The sequence below is a fragment of the Mesoplodon densirostris genome, chromosome X, assembly GCF_025265405.1.
Source record: "Mesoplodon densirostris isolate mMesDen1 chromosome X, mMesDen1 primary haplotype, whole genome shotgun sequence".
Taxonomy (NCBI): Eukaryota; Metazoa; Chordata; class Mammalia; order Artiodactyla; family Ziphiidae; genus Mesoplodon; species Mesoplodon densirostris.
Window position 1 is genome coordinate 50,706,518 of NC_082681.1, and position 18,592 is coordinate 50,725,109.

Below are 18,592 nucleotides of genomic sequence, written 5' to 3' on the forward strand. Positions count from 1 at the left end.
GGCAAAGTCCACCATGGCCAGACCTGCCCCCACTGTGTGCACACTGATAATGGGCACTGTGGCAGGACCTGCCCCCACTATGTGCAGGCTGACAATGGGCTCCTTGGTTTGGCCCAGACCATACCCCAGGCCCTGCGGTCTGTCTCCACACATCTAGATCAGGTCCTCTCCCTGGACCTGTCTACCTAAGATTCAATGCTCAGCTGCTGTGTGCATCTGTGGCCCCACCACCTTGTGTGTGCTTTGGATTGGGGAGTGCAGCAAGGCAGCAGCGCCAGTGCCTGTCTCTCTCTGCCCTGATTGTTAGAAAGCCAGCATGCATGCACTCCTTGTGAGCAGAATTTAGGCTTTTCCAGCCCCTCCATCTATCCCAGCGGCCTTTCCAGCAGGCAAGGGGGCTCCCCGGGGCAAGGGTCTGCCTATGTGGACCTTTTCTCCTTTACAGATCTCTCCCAGCGGTGCCAGGACCGTCCTCATGCCTTTAAAATTTTTTTTCTGTCCTTCCTGGATATGTAGAGATATTCCTTGCAGCTTTGGTTGTGTAGGAGATCTTCTGCCAGTTTCCAGTTGGTTTTCTGTGAGAACTGCCTCACATGTAGGGGTATTTTTAATGTGTTTGTGGGGAGAGGTGAGCTCCACATACTTCTACTGCACCATCTTGATACTCCTCCCTATTTGGGAGACTTTGAATTGCATCAACGTGTCCCATATAAAAACAGATACACTAGACTAAAGTAGAATTTCAGAATCCAGTGATAGTTACCAATTGCAAGTGCCTCTCAGTTATTAGAGAGCCCATGATATGGCAGGTTTTTCCAGATTTTGTGGGGGGAAAAAGGTAGAGCATCATGTACATTTTAGATGATCTTTGGACCCAAACAGGCTACATGAATTAGATAATTAAAACATCATCTGGTGATGTGATGAAAATGCAGAGTTCATTGATATGACTTAGTCCTCAAAGCCTGCTTCTTTCCTAAAGAAAGCTGGCAGGGCCTCCCTGGTGGCGCAGTGGTTAAGAGTCCGCCTGCCGATGCAGGGGATACGGGTTCGTGCCCCGGTCTGGGAGGATCCCATATGCCGCGGAGCGGCTGGGCCCGTGAGCCATGGCCGCTGGGCCTACGCATCCAGAGCCTGTGCTCCGCAACGGGAGAGGCCACAACAGTGAGAGGCCCGCATACCGCAAAAAAAAAATAAAATAAATAAAATAAAAAAAGAAAGCTGGCAAATGTCACTCATTTACATCATATGGGAACATATCAACCAGCAGTAGATGGCAGTGTGATATCGTAACAAGAAAACAATGTGGCTGTTTACGTAAAATCACATATCACAATACTTTCAAAGACTATAGTTAGAATTATTTGGGGATTGTGGCAAAAAAAATAGTTACAATGAGTGGATAATAAGAGCCAAGCTAGGACCACTTCAATTCTCCCTGTCTAATAATTTTTAAAGCCTGGAAACACACTTATTTAATTTTTAAATGGTCTTCACCCGGAAGGGATTTTCAGACTGTACCAGAGAATCATACCATCACAAATGACATAGTTTATGAGCAAAAACCGTGAAAGGGATCCCTGCCTTCTCGCCCCTTATCATCCTTTGGCCTCAAAAGAAGTTTTCACTGTGGATGTAATTTTCTGTTTCAACGCTGAGGTAGTCCCCAAGAATGAGCTCATCACCTAGAGCTGTTAAAATTTACACTGGGCTGGGGGAAGGGAGCACACTGAGTACTCTGACAGGGAGCATTATCTACAATTGTTTCTCTTCTTTCCCATTGCTTGGCACTGACAGTAAAGTCAATTCTAGTTAATTAACGAGCTTCTTAAAGGAACAAAGAAAAACATGTTTCGATTACCATTTCTATAAAAGTACAGCAATATCTGATAAGTTCTCTTGGATAATGGTACCAGATTAAGTCAATTTTACTTTGTGAAAGTAAATTCACTTAGGACCTCTACTTGAGTTGTACATATTTGTGTTTGAACCAAAAGCATTTGAGTATTTATGTTTAATTTAGCAGCATCACAAATGTCTCCTATTCTCCTTTCCCATTTCTCTGTGTTAAACAAAGCCACTAGCACTGACCTCCAAAACGTCCACCCCAAAACAGAAATATAAAAGAAGTAAAAGCTGTTCCCAGTAAACCTTGCCAAACAACATTCAAGAAGAATAGCTTATCAGCCTGCCTCACCTAAACAGACACAGCGCCTGATATACGTGCAGTGCCTAAACGGCCTAGCTCACATAAGCTGTGTTCATACAGGTGTTTATCCATAGCCTTAGCGTCCCTTCCCCAATGTATGTAAGAAAGAGCTGACAGGCACCCACTGGTGTAACTAAATATATTTTTTAATCCTAAAATAGCTCCTGGTAATCATTGCAGGGCAAGAATAAATGATACGACCATTAGTTCTGACAGGAGAATATCTAACCTTTCGCAAGAAAATTATTATTAGAACTCCAGGGTTTGCCTTTTGGTGAAAGAAGTTGACCTCAATCACCATTAGTGGATTTCTCCATTACAGAAGCTACAGTTGGGACAGCCATCAGGTCTTGATGGCGGATTCCATCCAGTGATTGTATACAGAAGCTTCCTAATTCCATCTTGAGGTTTCATAATAGGCTCTATTGAAAACACGTGGCTCCATTTTCATACCCTGCATTTACATTTGTCCCATAAATAATTTTCCAAAATTATCTAAGTAACACCAATGTGCCCAAACAGAGTCACTCCAAAAAATCACTACTTCCTTCAATAGGCTTACAACTACAAACAGTCTGTTATCCTTACCAGTATATTAAATTTAACCATGGTGCAAAATTTGGTCTGTTGTATTTTCTTCAGGTTATTTATGTAGCCATGCCACGATGCAGAGTGCCAGCAAAATAATCCCACTGCTTGTATAGCATTAAGTTTGCCTAAGCCAGCAAACACGCAAGTTCACTTCAAATCTCTTTTGGATATACAGACAGATCTTCAGTTTTCCACACAAATCAGCAAAAGAGGTGTTTGTAAAACTGCCATTAAAAAAAACCCCAAAACTCTATTGTATATTCTCCTTTCCCTTTCTCTGTCCTTTCTAGGCAGATGCAAACAAAATATAAGTGCAGTAATATCTAATTCAGATTCTGCTTACTTTTAACTTTTGGAATTCTGTAAAGAGCCATAAAGTCTGCAATATTTCTCTTTAGAGAAATAGAGCCATAAAATCTGCAATATTTATCTTTAGGGTGTTTAAAAATAAAAGAAGGAAACGTTTTCAACTAACGTCTAGCATTTTATACCACCTTTTATATACACATATACTTCACTTATTAAGGATAAGTTTATATTTATACCTTAAAATGAATCCAACGGCCTTAACTGGCTTCAGCTACGATTAGTTCTAATTACTGGTAGTACTGGAAATTATTTAAATGGCACTTTAAAGAGGTCCTCTATGATCTCATCTTTTCAGTAACTGTGGATGCCTTTCCGCTTAGTCTGAATAAGGAAGACTGAATTATTCTTAATTTTCTTTGGAGGCTCTTGTGGGTGATCCAAACACAAAGTCTGGAGCCAGGGTGCCTAGGAGTAAACCCTGGTTTGGCACCTATAGGTTCAGTTACCACTTAGGCAAGTGACTTAACACATCTGTGCTTCCACTTTCTCATCTGTGAAAACTGGAATAATAATCATAGTACCTAGTTGATAGAATTGCCACTATTAAAGGAGTTGACGTTTTAACGTGCCTGACACATAGTAATCATTATATACATTTTTTTCAAATTAACAGCTAAAATTCACTTATTGAGTTTGCTTTAATTTCTCTTAGACTTGCATGAAATTATGGCAACAAATCTTACCTGTACCCACCGCTTAGGTTTTTGAAGTAGACTCTAAAATATGGCAATGTTTATGGATTTAGGGAGGACCTAGTCCATTGCTATGTGTTAATTTATGTGTTAAATTTCACGTGTTATTAGGGAAAAAATTAGCACACGAACGAAGCACATTAGCACAATAAAAAGGGGTTGGGGCAGGTGAAGCCAGCTTGTGTTCTGAGGAAGAACGTCTGGAGGCACCACCATCAACGGGAAGCCCAGGAATGTGGGCAATCTCAGATCTCCAGCTCTCGTGAAGAGAACGGCCTCCTGAAACACGCAGCCGGGAGAACCCTACTGTCACTATGCTACACTCAGGAGGCTGACCCAGCTTTTGAGCACCGTGGGCTCCTAAGGCTATGGTCACGTGGATGCGGCCATCACGTGGCAGGTCCAGACAGTTATGTGGCAGGCCCAGACCTACTGGCCATGTCAGCACCATGAGCCCTTAAACCCTGAGCTCATGTAGTCTCTCTGGACCTATTGCCACTATGATCATGTGGTAGATCCAGCTTTTCAAGTCGCTAGAGCATGGCAGACTCCTAAACCCTGCCCATCATGTGGATTCATCCTGTCATGTGGCCCTCACGAGCTAGTGGCATGTGGAATCCTCAGCCCTCCAAGTCACAAAGGTGACCTGCTTCTGAGTGTCGTATGGATGCTATGGTTGGTCACATATCCCCCTTGCTCACATATCAGGCTCAGCCATCTCTATCTCGTGAAGATTGCTGCCTACCAGAATCTTCAGATCCCTGAGTCAACAGGGATGTGGCCTCTACCGTCACATGGCAGGCAAAGCACCTGCTGTCATGTGAACACCGCACCTACCCTTCGGCTGTTGGTCGTGTATATTCTATGGTCATGGGACATGCTGTGGTCTCCTGAGGCTCAGTTCTCTCGGTTACAGTTCACGATTGAGGGCACCTGAATCCTGAGGTCACATGCATCCTTCTACTCTGTGGCCTCTGCCAGCCAAGCCCCTGGAAGTCAGGTAGGGACCCACAGCGGTGCGTTACGTTCTCCATAGTGTTCTCCATAGTGGCTGTATAATTTTACCTTCTAAGATTCTTAGAACTATTCTTAGTTCTATTCTAGCCACTATGGAGAACTATGGGGACCTGGAGGAAGGAAGGGAGGGGAAGGTAGCCCTGCAGCATGGGTTTGAAATACTGACCCCTGTGGCACTGGAGAACGGAATCTGGGTAGTCTGGGTGGGAGCTCTCCACGGGAAGGAGAGGAAGGTTGGGAGGGAAGGAATATTAAAGTGAAGGTATTGAGCGAGATTAGGAGACAGTGCCTTTCACACAGTACGATGACAGATACTCAGTGCTCAACAGGGAAGTGGACCAAAAACCCTTAAAATCAGAAGCAGAGGTGTGCAAATGGGGCTGCTGGATGGGCCAGAACACACTGATCTCTGTTTTTGGTATTAGCGTTTTAGCTCAAAGGAAGCATTGCAACCTTGAACTATCAACCACCTCTTCTCTATTTTTGGTTTTGGACAGGGCCATCAGAGAATGTTTCCCAAAGTTGTTATGCCTGGTAAGTGCCTACGAAAATCATTGTCTCTTACTAATGTCGGTGACCTCTGCACCTGCCCTCAAGCCCTTTGGTTCTTGCCTAGAGTACATGTTGGCATCAGACCCTTAACCATTTTGGGGCACATGGACTCCTGAAAATGACATGGATATACTTTCTGGAAAAATACCCATAAATACACACACACACACACACACACACACAAATTGCATATAACATTAGAGACTTCCAAGACCTCATGATGAAGACATCTACTGTAAGCTTTCCCATGGAATTTCCACCGCCCTTTCACACCTGACCTCTGACCCTCACCCTACTTGACCAAACTTTTTTCCCAGTCATCAAGGGCCACTCCCCTGGTCTCCACTCCTGTTTTCCTCTTCCTTTCTCCAGGATGGCCAGGAGTTACCCTCACCAATTATCATTGACGTTGACACTCCCTACATAATAAAGCCCTGCAAGGTGATGAAGAGGCTCAAACAACATTTGGTGAGTTGCAGGAGAGCCACAGATCCCTTATCAGCCACACAATCTCAAATGCCTTTTGATTCCAGGAATGCTATATAGGCTCTGTGACACTGAAGAGTCTAGTCCTGCAATTCCTGCAGCAGTAAGTACCCTTGGGAATCTGAGCAAGGGGAGGAGGGCTAGGAGAGTTGAGGAGACCTAAGCACAGGTCTGCTCATCGGACTTCTCAAGTCTCATTTGAGGTCCAGACCACAGAGATCGACTGTCCTCATTACTCTCCCTCAGGTATTACTTGATCCATGAGTGTGGAGACCAACCGCATATCCATTGTGCTTATCTTGAGGAGGCCTGCTCCTCCCTGACAATTCCCTTCCACTCTGAGGACCCAGCCCCGTGAGTATCACAGGCCAGACTCTGCTCCTGGGTCGTGTGGCTCCCCAGCAGACACAGGCCAGCTCCTGCACACACCCACCACCCACTCTTCCTTTTTGTCTCCTAGAAGCAGCTTGTGCAAGTACTTCAAGGACAGCAGGAATATAAAGAACCTCAAGGACCCCCGTGAGTGTGCGATGGGAAGACTGGGTGGGAAAGGGCAGTGAAGGGGTCAATCATAGGGCCCAGGGCGTGGCAGCACCTGACCTTTGTTCGCTTCCCCTCTCTTCACAGACCTACGGGTCCAGCTGCTGAAGCACACAAAACGTGTCATTGTGCACACCCTCTGTGTGTTGCCCAAGACTCAGCATGACTTCAGCTCCTTCGGGTGGACATGTGGTTCCAGACAGTGAGCGCCTGCGTCCTCCCTCGGGCGGGCCCAAGAAGCCACAGGTGGGTAGGAGGTGGAGGTGGTGACTGGGTGCCTGGGCTCTTCCCTTTCAGGAGATGATGCTCTGTTTCTCCGTCAGCGGGGTGTTCAAGAAAGGTGGGTGTGTGTAGACCCCCACCCCAGATGCCCCACTGCTGCCTTCCCCTGGCCAGGCTCACGCACAGAACCACCCAGCTTCCTGGACCCCTTCCCTTCCCTTCCATTTACTTCCCTTCCTTTCCTTCCCCTCCCCTCCCCTCCCTTCCCCTTCCTCCTGTGTTCTCTAGCCCTCAGTCTTCCCACAGACACCCCAGGTCTGAGGTGTGTCCACGCCTGTCTGCCCTGCACACCCTGGGTGTTGGGGACACAGGCTGTGGAGTTTGGTGGCTCTCGTTCCAGATCCTTGCTCTTAGAACTTGGGCCATTGCTTAACCTCTCAGTTTCTTCATTTGCGCAATGGGGTAGTAGTATCCACCTCTTGGGCGGCTGTGAAAAATGCATCCCGTGAACTTGTGTAGTGGTTGTCAGGGACCCTGTCACTGGGCGCAGACTGCTCCTATAGTTGCCCTCCCCACTCCCGACACCCTGGAACCGTGAACAGCTGCCCTCTCAGCATGAGTGTCCAGTCATACCCTGACTGGGCAACACCATGTGAGCGTGTAGAGCACGTGCAGCTCTAAGGGGTACTGTTGTTTGTTTGCTGTTGAAGTGGAAGGAAGTTCTCAGGACTGTGTGCGTGCCTTCACCCGGACCTTCATCACTACCCCTGCCAGCTACTGCAGGTGAGAGCCCTTTTGTGGGCGGGGATGCACATCCCCGCCTGGGCTCAGGGGCATGGGAATGTGGTGGTGCAGACCTTAGGTTTACTCAGTATTGTGGAAAGCCAGCAGGGAGATCCCAGGAGCAGTCTAGCCTAGTGGTTAAGAAGAGCATGGGCTCTGAAATCGGCCTATGGGTTCTCTCCTTGACACAACACTCACTCACTGTGTGATCTTGGTCAAGTCACATGACCTCTGTGTGACTCAGTGTCTTCTTCCGAGAATGGGGATCAGAGCATCCAGCCCTTGGGCTGTGGTAAAGGGTAAATGTGAAATTGCCCGTGGGTTGGGGATAAACCTATTAATCGAGTGAAGGTGGTAGACAGTCTCTCCAAAGGTGGGCTCTGTGGGGAGGGGCAGAGGTACTAGTTATGGAACCTGGGAGACAGACACAGCAGGGGTATGGAAGGAATGTAGTTGCTGAGTGGCAGTGGGAGCAGGATCGTTGTTTGGAGTGTGCGGTGGTCCATCTGTCCAGTTGTCTGAGTGCCCGTTTATCCTCCAGTCTATGCATTGTGAAAGACGAACTGTTTGTGAGGGACGCCAGCCCCAGTGAGACTCAGAGTGTGTTCTCCATCCCAATGCCTACACCCTCCTCCCTCTCCCAGGAGCAGCAGGAGATGGTGCAGGCTTTCTCCACCCTGTCTGGGATGAAACTCGAGTGGTCTCAGAAGTGAGTGCTGGGTGTATATGGGAATGAGTTTGGGTTGGAACGGTAGGGGAGTGAATCATGGAAACTCGAAAGCAATTTGGAAAAATAGCTTTTTGAATATTTTGCTTCCGAAAATAAAAGTGAGCCCATGAAAAAGGTATCATACTAGTATATGTGTAAAGGGTTTTCAAGATAGTATAATGCTCAGTGATATTATCTTGTATATGGAAAATCCAGGACAATCCACACGCACACCAACCAACCAACAAAAAAACAAAACACCCTACTACAACTGATAACCAAGTTCACCAAAGTTACAGGATACAAGACCGATATACAAAACTTATTTGTATTTCCATGTACTTGCAATGAACAACCGAAAATGAAATTAAGAAAGCAAGCCCAGCTACCATGGCATCAAAATAGTACAACGCTTTGAAACAAATGTAACAAAAGAAGTGCAAATCTCATATTCCAGAGTCTGTAAAACGCTGTTGAAAAAAATAAAGCAGACCTAAGTAAATGGAAAGACACCCCATTTTCATGGGTTGGAAGGCAATATTATTATGATAGCAGTACTACCCAGAGCAAACTAGGTTCAGCGCAGTCCCTATCAGAATCCTTCTTTGCAACAGTTGACAAGGTTATCCTAAACTTCATTTGGAAGTGCACCAAAACAATCTCGAAAGAGAAGAACAAAGTTAGAAGACTCACACGTCCCAATTTCAAAACTTGCTACAAAGCCACAGTAATAAAGACTACGTGGTACTGGCCTGTGGACAGTGTATGAATCAGTGGACTAGAACTGAGAGTCCACAGATAAACCCTCACATTTATGGTCAACTGATGATCAACCAGACAGAGTGCTGAAAAAATCTGATGGGAAAATAATATTGATTTCAAAAAATGGTGCTGGGACAAGTGGGTATCTGTGTGCAAACCAAAGAATTTTGACCCCTGACTCCCACACCGTGTACGAACCTAGCCTGAAAATGGATCAAAGATCTAAAAGTAAGAGCTAAGACTATAAAAATCTGGGAAGGAAACACAGGTGTAAGTCTTCACGAATTAGGCAATCATTTCTTACATATGACACCAAAAGCACAAGCAACCAAAGAAAAAAACTAGATAAATTGTTGACTTCATCAAAATTAAAACCTCTTGAGCATCAAAGCACAGTATCAAAAAGGTGAAAAGCCCACCAACAGAATGGGAGGAAATATTTGCATATCACATATCTGGCAAGAATATGTGAAGAACCCTTGCAACTCAACAATAAAAAGGCAAACACCCCAATGTTTTTAAACTGGGGAAAGGCTCTGAATGGACATTTCTCCAAAGAAGACATATAAATGGCCAGGAAGGAAATGAGAAACTTCTCAACATCGTTAGTCATCAAGGAAATGCAAATTGAAACCACAGTGAGTTACCAGGTCACACCCACTAAGGTGGCTTTAATTAGTGAAACGAATGATACCAAGCGTTGGTGAGGATGTGGAGACATTGGAATTCTCATGTGTTATGATGGGAATATAAAAGGGTGCAGTGGTTTGGGAAAACATTTTGGCACTTCTCCAAAATGTTAAACACGGAGTTACCATAAGACCCAGTAATCCCACTCCTAAGTATCCTACCAGGAGAAATGAAAACATGTGTACACTCTAAAACTTGTTCAGGAACGTTCATAGCAGCATTATTGATAATAGACGAAAAGTGGAAACAACCCAAATGTCCTGTAGCTGATGAATGGATGAATAAATCTTGGTACATCCATATAGTAGAATATTATTCAGTCATAAAAAAGAATACTGTTCTGATACACGTCATGACATGGATGAACCTTGAAAACATGATGCTAAGTGAAAGAAGCCAGTCACAAAAAGTCAAATATTGTATGAAATGTCCAGAATCGGCAAATCCACAGGGACCAAAAGCAGATTAGTGGTTGCCAGGGTCTGGGGGATGGGGAGGAATAGGGAGTGATCACGAATGGTTAAGGAGCTTCTTTTTGAGGTGGTAAAATGACTCTGGAATTAGTTGTGGTGGTTGCACAATCATGTGAATGTACGAAAAAGCACTGATTTGTATACTTTAAAGTGGTGTGTGCATTATATCTCAATAAAAGATGCTGGGAGACTTGTACTTTAGAATTTTTCATTTGTTATTTTCTTGAACATCTTTCTTAATCAGTATATATTGAATTCCCTTGTTCTTTAGCCCAGCTCTACTTTTCTGTTTTGAATTCTAGTGGGCATGAATGCTAGTGATAGATGGTTTGCTTTTCACTGGGCCTTTCTTCGTCATTACACATAGTGTTCATACTGGTACATGTGTCCCAGCAAGAAAGTGGCATACATTTAGCGGTGGCATTGCATGGTCAGCGTGACTGTACTGTGGTACTAATGGAGATCACCTGTTGTTCTCCCACTGCAGGTGCCTTCAGGACAACGAATGGAACTGCACCAGAGCTGGTCAGGTCTGCAGTATGCTCAAGGTGAGGTCTGGGAATCAAGTGGGGTAAAGATGAACATTTCTGGGCCTTCAGGGGGGCCAAGAAGGTGGAGGTCAGTGTCCTGGGAATGGAACTTGGGGAGCGGGCTCTTCTGACATTCCGACCCCTTCTCTCCAGACCGAGGACAAGATCCCAGAGGAGGCCTTCAAAGAAATCCCCTAAAAGGAGCCCTTGGATGCCATCCTTGTCTTCATCCACATCATCTTTTATCTCCAGCCGCAGGCCACGTCCATGCCTGGGGTTGGAGGCCTGGCTGACCAAGAATCCAAAGTTACGTTGTAGGCCAGGTAACATAGCCACTTGAAGGGTCGGCTGTCCTGTGTCTTTTCCCCACTCACGATTGCTGTTTGGTTTCATAATAAAGAGTGCTGTTGCAAGCTGTATGTCGTGTGTCCTCCATTGCTCTTCCCTGCCCCAATCACGAGCCAGTAGGTCCAGGCCTGAACGTCCCTGCCTTCCTCCCCGAGGACGAGGCACCTTCTAACACAAATAAGTGGGGTTTTTATACAATTTTTTTCCATTTATAAAACATGAAGATTCTGCACAAAAATGGGATAGCAATGGGACTTAAAGTGCATGCGTCAAAACTCCTTTATGTCCCAGCTAGATGGGTTTACATATATCATGCATCAAGTAGGGAAATTTAAAAATACTTTTAGACAATTGAAAATGGAAACACAGCATACCAAAACCTGTGTGACACAGCAAAAGCAATGATCAGAGGAAAATCTATTAGTCGTTAAGTAAACGCAAATCAAAGCCACAATAGTATGCCACTTCACACCTACTACATTGCCTGTAGCTTTTTTTTAAAAAAGAGACATAACAAGAAGAGCTTTGGTGAGGATGTGGAGAAATTGGAACTTCTGTACATTGTTGGTGGGGATAAAATGGTTTCGCTGCTGTGGAAAACAGTTTGTTGGTTCCTCACAAAATTAAACACAGAAGTACCATATGACCCAGCTACTGCACTCCTAGCTGTATACCCGAAAGAAATGAAAGAGGTGCCAAAACAAATTATTGTACGTGAATGCACACAGCAGCATTACTCATTATATTCAAAAGGTTGAAACAACCCATCTGTCCATCAAGGCATGAGTGGGTAAACAAATTGTAGTACATACACACATTGGGATATGTATTTTTGCAAAGATTGAAATCCTTGTCATACGTGCTCGCAGAAGTTGTCCTTCTATTTCATCAGTGGTCAGATAGTGACTTGACAGAGATTTCCTGAAGGGCCTGGAGCCAAAAAGGAAAGGAAAACAATATTGTCTAGTCTTTGCAGATTGGCTTCTGATCTGGGACACTCCACCGATGCTTAGCCAGGCTGCCTCCAACTCTGCCTTAGCCTTCACCTCCAGCTTTTGAGGAGCCCAAAGGTCAGCCACATGTGCAAGCTTGGCTTCCTGTCAGACCTTTGCTGAGCCTGTGTCCTACCCTGTACATATGCATTGCACTCTGGAATCTCTGCTATGCCCTTCAAAACTCTTATTCCCCCAAGAATTTTCCTCATCACCCTCACCCTTCCCAGGCTTCGGGGGCTCTCTGCTGCTTGCCTTATCTTCTTTCCCTTGCCCCAGGCAGCTATGGGTACGATACGTTTTTAGATGTTTTTGAGAGACACAACCGAGAAAGCCACTCCATGCCTGGGAGGGGCCGTGGGAAACAAAACTCATCCTCTGTGCCATACCCTCAGGGGTCCTCCATAGAGGGCAGAAGGCACAATCACAGTTTTGGGGGAGAACAAGGTCCATATTATGACCCCTGGGACCAGCAAGAAGCACCGTGAATGTGGCTGCCAGTCTCATGGGAGAAGCAAGAGGGAAGAGATATGGGAACATATGTATATATATAACTGATTCACTTTGTTATAAAGCAGAAACTAACACACCATTGTAAAGCAAGCAATTATACTCCATTAAAGATATTTTTTTAAAAAAGGAAACAGATTGGGTTTAAGTGGTAGGTTGCAAAATGCAAGACAGAATATTCCTGACACCGCATGATACAATGTGAAAAAAAAAAAAAACTCAGGGTATAAAACTGTATATTACAGTATGGTCCCTCAGAAGAAGATATTAATGAATGCTTATGGGGTTTTTTTGTTGTTTTTCTTGCGCTACGTGAGCCTTTCACTGTTGTGGCCTCTCCCATTGTGGAGCACAGGCTCCAGACGCGCAGACTCAGTGTCCATGGCTCACGGGCCCCGCCGATCCGCAGCATGTGGGATCTTGCCGGGCTGAGGCACGAACCCATGTCCCCCGCATCAGCAGGCGGAATCTCAACCACTGCACCAACAGGGAAGCCCTATTTTTTTTATGTGTAATAATTAACATTAAGAAGTCAAGCCAAAGGAACGCGTGAGAGTGTCAACTATGTTTATAAATGTGTGATTGGAATGCACAATAGTTATTCATTCAGATCTACGCTTTGCTTGTACAAAAGGATGTTTGTGTCTGGGTCAGCGTCTTCCCAGGTGCTTAGGGTGAAGCACTATACCTGTTGGCTCCTTACGCAGCATAACAAGGACAATTTATCATTGATAAGCAGATATGAGTATCTCCTCGCTGATTAATAAGCTGCAACACTTTACATGACTCACCCAACTTTTCCTGATGCCCGGTTCCTTACATGTAAAAATCAGGGGTTAGGGATAACCGCCAGCTTAATTAACATATAGAACACGTACCACTCTGCCCAAAGATTCCCAGTTAATCTCCTCTTCTTCCTCTGGTCCCATGCAAACTTTGATCTGATTTCCTTTTCTATATATTAGCTTTTCCTGCTCTAGAATTTCGTATAAATGGAATCACACATCCTGTACTCCTTTGTGTCTGGCTTCTTGAACTTAGCTTTTTTTTTTCTTGAGATCCACCCGGGTTCTTGCCTTTTTATTGCTGGGTAATATACCATTGTATTGATTTGTTTACCTTTCATGTTGTTTTAATGAAGTTTCAGGAGGAAGTGAAACTCCACCCTTGTGTCCAATCAGCCATCTTCCTGGTCAGTGTTCTCTTCTTATACAATGGATACAATTTCAACCTTTACCACTCCTTTATCTCTCTAGGGAAATTCTCTCTTTAGGTCTTTTCCAGGCTTTTCTCTTTTTCCTTTTCCCTCAGTGCCAATCACTCCATGTGTTGTGTTTGCTCTGTCCCTTCCACGCTTACCCTGGGTTGTGACCGTCTCCTGAAGAGAAGACTTCACTGTCGAGTCAGCCCTGGGCTCCTGGGTGCTTGGCTTTAACCCATACCTGGCTCTGGGCTCGTCAGTGGTTTAGCCTTCCTCCCTGACCCTACCACTGGTGGCCCCTGCCTTACCACTCATTCCCTCCCTCCCTCGCTCCCTCCCTCCCTCGCTCCCTCCCTTCCTTCTTTCCTTCCTTGAAGGAGAGCATTCTCCGTTTATTACATGGGAATTCTTATTTCATACTTTCGAGCACAGTTATGTATTTATTATGAATGGAATATTCTATGTATTCATTATTGGACTATTATTATTCCAAAACCACAATTATAAGGTTTTTAAACTAAATATTGTAAAATACTTGCACTCTCCTCATTTAAATTGTTTAGGCACTTCCCAACCTTGTTTACACACTAGAGTCACTTGGGAAGGTTGAAAAAAATCACTAGCGCCAGCCTACACCCACAACACTTAAAACAGATTTGGGGGTAGACCCAAGCAATCACATTTTTAAAACTCTTCATGTGATTGCAGTGTGCAACCAAGGTTGAAAACCACTATGTTAAAAGGCATCAGCTTTGGGGTTATGCTTGGCAGAAGACCTTAGGAATGCCTGCCACCTCACTTTGCTGACTTTCCACTCGGTGCTCTTTTTGGGGACCTAGTGATTCCATTAGCTTACAGTGGGGATTGGTAAACTGTGGTCCACGAGCCTGTTTCTGTATGACCTGCAAGCTAAGAATGTTTTACATAGTCAAATGGTTAAAAAAATCCAAAGAAGAATCGTATTTCCTGGCATGTGAAAATTACTTGAAATTCACATGTCCCTGTCCATATATAAAGTTTTATTGGAAGAGAGACATGCTGTGTCAGTGGCAGCTTTTGCTCTACAATGCAAATCTGAATAGCACCATCGGAAACTGAAAGGCCTGCAAAGCCTCATATATTTGTCATCTGGCCCTTCCAGGAAAAGTTTTTTGAGCTCTGGCTTAGAGCAATTGTCCTTAAAGCAAATGCACAGTAATAGCAGTAAATGGCTGACGGTCCCTTTGGCTAAGCCTGGGAAGAAAATTTACTGCAGTAACTTGCGACTTCACTGTAGGGTCCTTCCTCAGTAGTCCACTCATTCATCGTGTTCTGGGTCAAGTGTGGGAATTGAGTAAGGGACTACCATTTGCCATCATGATAGCTCAAGTCACCAGATCTAGCGCTTGATTTATTAATTTTAATGTTCTTATATTTTATTATAAATAAATACTTATTTATATTCTATTTATTTTTACACTGATCAAATGCAACTTTGGAGTATGTTCAGATATTTCAAGATCCAAGGGATCTGTTGATCAATTAGCCACCTTCAAAGATTGCTGTAGGTCAAACCAATGTGACTACCCTTCCAGCCTTGCTGCTTATTAAGGTAAACAGCACTCACCTTGAGGCAGGAGGTTAAGTGCTCCTACTCGGCCTGCAACTCCACAACCACAACATCCCCAGTGAAATGAGGGGATCTCCCATCTCATCGGTGGCCTACACAAGTCAGCCACTTCAGAACACTTCGAAGATGAAGATGCCCTCCGCACTAATGTGTTTCTCAGTGCTGTGGGGAAAGGAGCCTCCTCTGAGTCCCTAACAACATCTGTTTGGTGCATGGACACATTGACTTCAAAGGCATTTCATTCAAGTGACCACAGGCGACAACTCCTGCAACTGTTTCACCATTGTGTGCCATGGGACACCAATATTTCATCCTCTAATGTCAGTTGGATCCTTACCGTCGTCAGATGCACCTAAGCCAAATAACTTTTCTCAGATTCCCACTTCCTCCAGGGCTCTTGGCTTGAACCAATTTTGGTGTCAAGGACTCTATCAATCAAAGTTCCCACTTGCCTATGCCAGCTATTCGTTCTAATAGCTATTTCATAAAAATAAGATGTTGTTAATAAAATATATTACATAGCTGACAAAAACTCTGTGAGGGCCAGAAAAGCCGGCTTGGATGCTATGCAGCCAGGGGAAGTCCACTCACGCTTTGGGACTGCTATAGCTGAAACACCACTGCTGCCTGTGTGCTAACTGACATGTATGCATTCCAGGCACTCTGCTGTGACTGCTCCATAAGAACCAGAGACCCCTCCCATCATACACAGCTTACCAAGTCACTGAGCCATACGTGGCTCCCATGTCATTCAGTTACACCTCCAATTCTCAGGATGGTGCATATGCTTGATACAACCGAGATCCCACTTGGAATCCAAGCTGTAAGGGGTTCTGCTTAATGTGTACACACACACGCACACACACACACACACAGACACTGGTTTCATGTCTTTAGCTTTTTGTTCACTAAAGAACAGGAAAGCATATGAGTGTTCAGGTATGTCTGAAGAGTTGCCAATGGAATCCGATTCATCGTTGATTTTATAGAACGTTATAATTTTTGCTTCTGTAAATGGTATATTCAGAATGAAAACGGTACTTTGTACTTGTCACAATTATTTTGTGTATATTTGTCTTATACTCAACAAACTTATTAATCTCTATCGTTAATCTTAATTTCCTTAGCCTCTCTTGAATTTGCATGAAGGTAACTATGTTATCTTGACAGCTTTATTTTCCCTTGTACACATTTATTAATTTACATGTGTATAGATGCATATATACATTCCGGCTCACTGTACTGCCTAGTAGATGTAGTGTGATGCTAAAACAAAATGGTCATGTAAGTCATCTTTGTCTGTCTTCTGATTTTAAAGGGAATGCTTCCAACATTTCTCTATTACGTATGATGTTTGATGCAGTTTACTCTTTTTTAAATAATTGTTGTCAGTCTAAAGAAACATCTTTCAATTTATGACTTGCTGAGAATTCCTGTTATTGCCAGTTTTACTGCTGACTGGTTGTTTCAATTTTTCTAGGCCTTTTTTTACTGAATATTTTTTGATAATCCTCCTTTCCTCCTTCCTTTAGAGCACTAATGGGCTAAAATTTTTTTCATAGATCTCCTAATGTTAAACCAACGTGGCATGCTTGGAGTTAAACACGACTTTGTCATCCTGTGCTTCCTGTCTTGGCCGTGGCAGGATTTAGCTTGCTATACATTTATGAATACTTTTTGCATTTGTGTAATTATCTGAGATTGGCTAATAATTTTGCCTTCTCATGTATTCTTTGTCAAGAATACTTTTAATAACATTAAGATTTTCTGTTTCTTTAGCATGGAAAATCATGTTTTTCTCTGGGATTTGTCTGTTTTCTCTAAATTTTAAATTTATCAGCATATCTTTTCCATAACACTGTTGTATCTTTTGAATCTTTGCTGAAACTGAAAGTGTGACAGCTTTTCTCATTTCAGAGTGCCTTCTCCATGCCTTATCTCTAATTTTCTTGAGCCTTGTTGCCAGATGTATCCTTATTTTCTTATCTCTCTAAACTGTTTGCAGCTAGCATTTTGTTGTTGTTGTTGAACTCTGTCATATCTCCTATCAGTTCCGTTAATTTCTGTTCTTATTTTTATTATTTTTCCTTGACAAGAGTGGAAAGACATGAGATTAATTTTTATACATTAAATGATCCATGAACAGGCTTTGCATCTAACTCCAGGTTTTATTTTCTAAGTTTTATGTTTGAATATAATGAACACTCAAATACCCAATCCATTCATCTGTTTGGAGGAGGCCCAAAGCTTTGCAATGCTGCCACTGCCACGACGTCTCTTCAGTTCCACTGTTGGCACATCAGATGATTGAGGAAGAGGGAACTGGAGCACTGAAGTAATAGGCTCTCTACTCTAAGTACAGCTGACCCTGGAACAACAGGGTTTGAACTGCGTGGGTCTGCTTGTATGTGCATTTTTTTTCAACAAATGTTTAAAAAGTACACAGGTACAACATCGTATACAAGACAGGTATTGAAGTGGATAGCCTATCCTTACACAGGCATAAGGTGAGTGATATTTAATAAAAAATTAATAACGTGTTTGTTTTTTTACTGTTTTACAAATTTGCTTTCAAATAATTACATACCCGTTTAGTACGTCTCTCTGTCTCTCTGTCTCTCTCTGTCTCTGTCTCTCTAATAATTGGAGAAACTCTGCATCAGCTTATCATCACCACAGGTATGTGCTTTTTTTAGTATAACAATGTTTCCATGCTGTATTATGAACATGACTGTGATACTGTATGCCATAAAAGTTTTATAATGATTCATTCATTAGCATATGGTCTAGGCTACCATGAAGCAATGGTATCCATCACACTAGACAACCATATAGCACTCATATTGCTGCTTCTTCGTTATCAATGCACTAATCCTTATACCTCTAAAAAAATATGAATTTCTTTTTCACACTATCTTTCTACTTTTGGTGTCTAGCGTTAGTAGTACATATAACATCTACCATGTTTTGTATCATATGAGACAGTATTGATGTTGGTACTGACGGACAGACGATTCATTTTGTAAGCAGATGATGCAAACTTTCGGTATCAATAAATACAGTACAGTACTGTAAATGTATTTTCTCTTCCTTATGATGTTCTTTATAACATTTTCTTTCCCCTGGTTAAGTTTGTTGCATGAATACACTATATAACACATATAACACACAAAATATGTGTTGATCCACTGTTTATGTTATCGGGAAGGCTTCCAATCAACAGTAGGCTATTAGTAGTTACGTTTTGGGGGGACTCAAAAGTTATCTGCAGAGTTTTGACTGTGCAGGGGGTCGGCGTCCCCAACCC

At 43.5% G+C, this 18,592-nt stretch overlaps 1 pseudogene; it reads left to right on the top strand.

Annotated features, from left to right (window-relative positions):
- The first annotated feature begins 316 nt into the window (after window positions 1–316).
- Window positions 317–10,852, top strand: LOC132481580 (nuclear RNA export factor 2-like; annotated as a pseudogene).
- The last annotated feature ends 7,740 nt before the right edge of the window (window positions 10,853–18,592 follow it).